General features: G+C 44.0%; 1 protein-coding gene across 2 annotated transcripts in view; it reads left to right on the top strand.

Moving 5' to 3' along the window:
* The first annotated feature begins 854 nt into the window (after positions 1-854).
* GPBP1L1 (GC-rich promoter binding protein 1 like 1) overlaps positions 855-6,000 on the top strand; it is a 51,125-nt gene continuing 45,979 nt past the window's right edge. The window contains exon 1 of one of the 2 annotated variants that reach the window (XM_042462835.1): positions 855-877. The gene's annotated coding sequence lies outside the window, so the exon portion shown is untranslated. Of the gene's footprint in view, positions 878-973; positions 1,182-6,000 lie in introns of those variants that run through there. The other variant, XM_042462834.1, reaches the window with a different exon arrangement.

The following is a 6,000-nucleotide window of genomic DNA, read 5'->3' as shown; positions in this document are numbered from 1 at the left end:
TATGGTGAAGTTTATTAAGTTTGTGCAATTCAGAGACATAGCTGTCTTAGTCTGGAATATCACTATGCAAGCTTGTAGCAGCTTTGAGACCTGAGTCCAACCCACACTGCAGAAATAATCCAGTTTCAGACCACTTCAATTGCCTTGGCTCAAGGCTAGGGAATTTTGGGAACTGTAGTTTTGTGAGATATTTAGCCTTCTCTGTCTGAGAGCTCTGGGCCACAATAAACTACAGTTCCCAGGATTCCCCATCACTGAACCGGGGCAGTTGAAGTGGTGTCAAACCGGATTACTTCTGCAGTGTGGATCGGGCCTAAGTGAAAGAAACTGTATCATACCTTTCCCTAGACTGCATCAGCAATGCAGGATAAATGCCATTTGACACCAATTTGATTGCCATGGCTCAATGCTATGGGATTATGGGATTTGTAGTTTTGTGAGATATTTAGCTTTCTCTGTCAAAGCGGTCTCAAACTGGATTACTTCTGCAGTGTGGATGGGATTTAGGCTGCATCAGAATGAGTATAACTTGAGACCACTTTAACTAACACGGCTGAATGCTGTGGGATTTGTAGTTTTGTGAGATATTTAGCTTTCTCTGTTAGTCAAAGCGGTCTGAAACTGGATTACTCCTGCAGTGTGTTTGGGACATAGGCTAAAGAGGAGGCCGGAAGTAGCAACACACCAACTTCCTTTCCCTGCATAACTAGAGCAGCAGTACCAGGAAGCCGCCCGCGCATGCGCAAAGCAAAAAATAACTGGCGTCCCTTTGCTCTGACTGGTCGAATGTATACTATATGTAAAGAAGAAGAAGGAACCCGAGCGTCGTGGAATGCCGAGTGCGCATGCGCCTTCTCCCATCGGGGCAAGGGGACAGGTGGGTGTGTGCTTCTCGCCTCCCCTTCCTCCTTTCGCTCCCTTCTTTTCCTCGCGCACGCGCATGCGCACACACCCACCCCGCGCGTTCCCCCATTGGCCACGCCCCCTCCGGCCCCCGGCCGCCGGGCAAGGGAACCCAGGGCAGCCATTTTGGGCAGAGCTTTGTTATGATTCGGTGCGAGGGACTCGAGCGGCGCGGAGAGTGAGGCGGAAGAGGAAGAGCAGCAGCAGCAGCAGCAGCAGAGAGGCCTAGTCCAGGGGAAAGAAGAGGGCCTCCAGGAGGAGGAAGGGAAGCTAGCGAGGTCGGTACCTAGTAAGCCATGGGAGTCTAGATAACAATAATAATAGTAATAGTAATAATAATAATAATAAAGGGTCGGAGGAGGAGGAGGAGGCTGTGGTTGTCGTTGGCTTCCGTTGTTTTAAGCAGACGCTTTTGTTTTTTGTTTGTTTATAAGTGTTTTACTGCGATGTTTTGTTTTGAAATGTTGTCGGTTGTTTTTGTTTGTTTATGATCTCGTAAGACGCCTCGAGCCCCTTCCTGGGAGAAAGGCGGCATAGAAAAGGGGGAAATGAAAATGAAACACATCGTCCAGGGCCTGAAAGCCCCGTTTTGAGCGGGGACTAAGAAGCAACGTGGATTTAACATTTCTAGGGGTCTGTTTTGAGCCTTTCTGGGTGTGTGTACATTTATATGGGAGCCACCTTGGGTCCCTCGGGGAGAAAGGTAGGATATAAATAAAATAAATACACACACACACATATATATATATATGTGTGTGTATGTGTGTGTATACATATACACGTATATAAAAGCTCAAAACACACTTCAAGAAATGTAAACAAATGTGTGTGTGTGTGTGTATATATATATATATATATGCGTACAGTATGTATATACCTATATGTGTGGTCGTTTTTTCTGTTTTTTTTTACTTAACACGGATTTACAATCTTGTTTAAACCATTTCTGAAAGTTTCTGTGCAAAAATGATAAAGTTTTCCTAGCTTACCTAATTCTTTTCTGAAGTTACTATACCTCAAGCAATAACAACAACATCATCGGCAGCTTCCCTTGTTCCCTTGACATTAGGCCTCTTCTATACTGTAGTTACCAAAATATTGCTCCATTTCTGTCTCATGGCCACGTTTTGTGCTACATTTTGGGGCGCCTCCTCCTCCTCCTCCTCCTCCTCCTCCTCCTCTTTGGTGAAGACCTCTGAACAAATAAATGCTGGGGATACCTGCCCCTTCCTTTGCACTCTTGACTTTCCCAAACTAACACCATTTTACGTCTTCGGAGTCCTGGTTTATAACAGTTTTAAGCTGCCAGCTCTTCTTCAGAGCGGCCAGACTTGGTCCTCCTCCTTTTCCAGGACATACATTTCAGCCTTCTCTCCAGGTGGAGTTTCAAAATGCCCTCCATTTTGAGCCTAAGAAGCAGGAATTTATATTTCTATTGAGTGTGTTTAGCCTTTTATTTGGTCGTGTCCTCCATCTGTTATTGAGTGCCCTCCATTTTGCGGTGAGGACATCTGATTACTTAAAGTTCCCGATGGAGGTGTGCTGGGTGTGAGGGAGGGAAGGAAGGAGGCACCATAGGTCTCCGAAGTCATAGGCCTCGGGAGTGGAGCTCTCATACACACACACATTGCCAGTGGAGAAATAGCCTAAGGATTGTAGGAGGACTGAACCACATAGTATTTTCAAGCATGTACTTAAGAAAGAAAGGTGAGAGCCAGTGTGGCATAGTGGTTTGTGAGCTGGACTATGACTCCGGAGACCAGGGTTTCATTACCAGCTCAGCCGTGAAACCTACTGGATGACTGTAGGCAAGCCACATGCTCTCAGCCCCAGGGGAAGGCAGAGGCAAACTTCTTTGAACAAATCTTGCCAAGAAAACCCCATGGCAGGGGCGCCATAAGTAAAAAAAAGACTTGAAGGCACACAACAACAACAACAACTATTGGTGTGCAGTGGTACTGTATTTAGTATCTGCTGTGGAATATCAGTTGCAAGCTTAGCAGCAAGTGACACTCCACATATATACAAAACACTATGATAGTATTTTGATTTTGTCAGGAAGAAGCCAGAGTGCCAAGGTGGTGTTGTGGTTTGAGTGTTGGACCATGACAGTGGGAGTCCAGGGTTCGAATCCTAGCTCAGCCATGGAAACCCACTGGGTGTTGTCACTCTCTTGCTAAGAAAACCCCATGATAATTGTTGTGTGCCTTCAGTCCTTTTCTGACTTAGGACGACCCTAAGACGACCGACCACCTTAGGGTTGCCCTAAGTCAGAAAGGGCTTGAAGGCACACAACAACAACAACAACAATGTGGGGGGGGATGATGCAACCATAACTTTAGCTGAGTGTGGTGTGAGGAGGTATGGGGGTTTGGGGTAAATGAGTAGGGAGTACTAGGGTGCAAAGAACTGGTTTGGGGAAGGGGTACTTTCTTTTTGCAGGACAAGTTGGAAGGATCTAAGAACAAACAGGAGTGATAGTTCGAAATCACAAATGTTTAGTTAAAGCCTAGGCTAATTTCCTATGGAGTAGCTCCCACCCCCACCCCCCACCCCCGGCAAGCTGCAAAACCATGTTTTCCAGAAAGAAAACAAACTCTAGAAAGATTTTCATGGACTTGGTCAATATCCCTTGTTCCGTACACGGAACAAATGCAGACTGCCCTGTAAAATAATCTAGCAGAGCTCTTGCTGAGCAGGCAGGGAAGGAGGGGTTGACTTGTGGGTGTGTAGGAAAGCACAAATAGGGTGTCTTGAATGTTTAGGAGGGTAGACTTCCTAGTTGTGTAAGACCAAAGGCTTTGCTCACAGAGGCTGTTCAACTATCCATGCTCCTCGGTAACCGTTTCTTAGTAAGGCTGGTTTCTGGCAGGACTGATAGCCGTTTTTTGTACAGTACTTGGATAGAATGTGCTCTTCCTGTCCGCCACCCGCTTGCCTGTGCCTGATATTTTAACCAAACTCTAAGTGTTACATAGAACTGCAGGACAAATGACAGAGATGCTTTTCCTGTTTTAATAGTGCAGTTGTTTTTGTTTACTTACTGATAACATTACTTGGGGTATGCTAAGATTTTTGAATACTTGGAGTACTGGGAAGAGTCTGAAGGATGTGGAACAGTTTTTAACTATTTGACAGATTGTATTGAAGGTTTAGCCTGTGACATTCCCAATTAGGGTTGGAAAAGCTTTCAAAAATCCAGAGAGCTACCGCCAGTCCTTGCCAACAATACTGGACTAAACAAGCAAATAGACTGTGCATAAGGTAGTTCTCTGTGTCCTAAGTGTTGAATCCTACATCTTGCAGTTACAAAAGTAAAATAAAAATAGCATGTTGTTAAACTGTTCTTTGAAATATTAACATTGTTTTCTTACATGCTGATTTCATTCACACAATTTCTCAACTTTAGGATGCAGTTCTAAACATAGTAGGGAGTTGGTACCATGGAGGTTGAATCTGTACTGCAGAAATAATGCAGGGTTGACACTGTTTGCACTGCCATTGCTCAATGCTATGGAACTCGGGGGTTTGTTATTTGTTTCGGCACCAGAGCTTTCTGATAGAGAAGGCTAAAGATTTCACAAATATTTCCAGATTTCCATAGCATTGGACCATAGCAGCTAAAGCAGTGTCAAACTGCGTTATTTCTGCTGTACAGATTAGATCAGGGTTAAGATTGGACTTGCAAACCTAGACACACTTTCTGGGAATTCATCTGATTTTTAGTACAGTGAGCCTCACTTTGGACTAGGAATTGTACACTTTTGTTTTGTTTCTGTTTTAAGCAGTTCCATGAATTTAAATTAAAATGTGCCATTTGTAGCACAAATATAAAATAATTTTATGGTACAAAGGAGTTTAAAATATATATCTTTCTAAATGCAAATAATTAAGCCTCTACAGCACTTGAAATTATTAAGTGTTAGACGTAAGAGATTTGATGGCCTGGGGGGGGGAAAGGGGAATAATTTGGGGACAACAACTAGAAATAATGGGGAAAATATTGAATTATGGAATATATTCTCTTAGAAAGATTAATAAAATGTTTAAGATGAAGTATTTACATGTTTACTTCTCCAAAATAATTTCTAAAAAGTAGGTAAGAGGAAGACTTTTATGTAAGACTATAGTCCAAAACACACTGCAGAAATAATCCATCTTGAGACTACTTTAACTGCCCTGTCTCAGTGCTAGGGAATCCTGGGAATTGCAGTTTATTGTGGCATCAGAGCTCTTTGACAGAATCATAGAATCATAGAGTTGGAAGAGACCGCAAGGGCCATCCAGTCCAACCCCCTGCCATGCAGGAAATCCAAATCAAAGCATCCCTGACAGATGGCCATCCAGCCTCTGTTTAAAGACCTCCAAGGAAGGAGACTCCACTACACTCCGAGGGAGTGCATTCCATTGTCGAACAGCCCTTACTGTCAGGAAGTTCCTCCCAATGTTGAGATGGAATCTCTTTTCCTGTAGCTTGCATCCATTGTTCCGGGTCCTGTTCTCTGGAGCAGCAGAAAACAAGCTTGCTCTCTCTTCAATATGACATCCCTTCAAATATTTAAACAGGGCGATCATATCACCTCTTAACCTTCTTTTCTCCAGGCTAAACATCCCCAGCTCCCTAAGTCGTTCCTCATAGGGCATGGTTTCCAGACCCTTCACCATTTTTGTCGCCCTCCTTTGGACATGCTCCAGTTTCTCAATGTCCTTTCTGAATTGTGGCGCCCAGAACTGGACACAATATTCTAGGTGGGGCCTGACCAGAGCAGAATACAGTGGCACTATTACTTCTCTTGATCTAGACACTATACTTCTATTGATGCAGCCTAAAATAGCATTGGCCTTTTGTGAGACATTTAGGCCTGTTACAGACTGCCAAAATAAAGCTGCTTCGAGTCTCTTTGGAGGTATGCTATTTAAATGATGCATGCATCCTAAGAAACCGGAAGCTGCACCAAAGCTGCACCCCAGTGCTTAGGAATGGAGTGTGGCGACCTCCGGACTCTTAGGACCCATGTATCATTTAAATAGCATACCTCCAAAGAGACCCGAAGCAACTTTATTTTGGCAGTCTGTAACAGGCCTTAGAAGGCTAAA

Source organism: Sceloporus undulatus, chromosome 4 (genome assembly GCF_019175285.1).
Source record: "Sceloporus undulatus isolate JIND9_A2432 ecotype Alabama chromosome 4, SceUnd_v1.1, whole genome shotgun sequence".
Lineage (NCBI taxonomy): Eukaryota > Metazoa > Chordata > Lepidosauria > Squamata > Phrynosomatidae > Sceloporus > Sceloporus undulatus.
The sequence above is the reverse complement of the archived record's forward strand: the minus strand, read 5'-3'. Positions and strand labels throughout refer to the sequence as shown.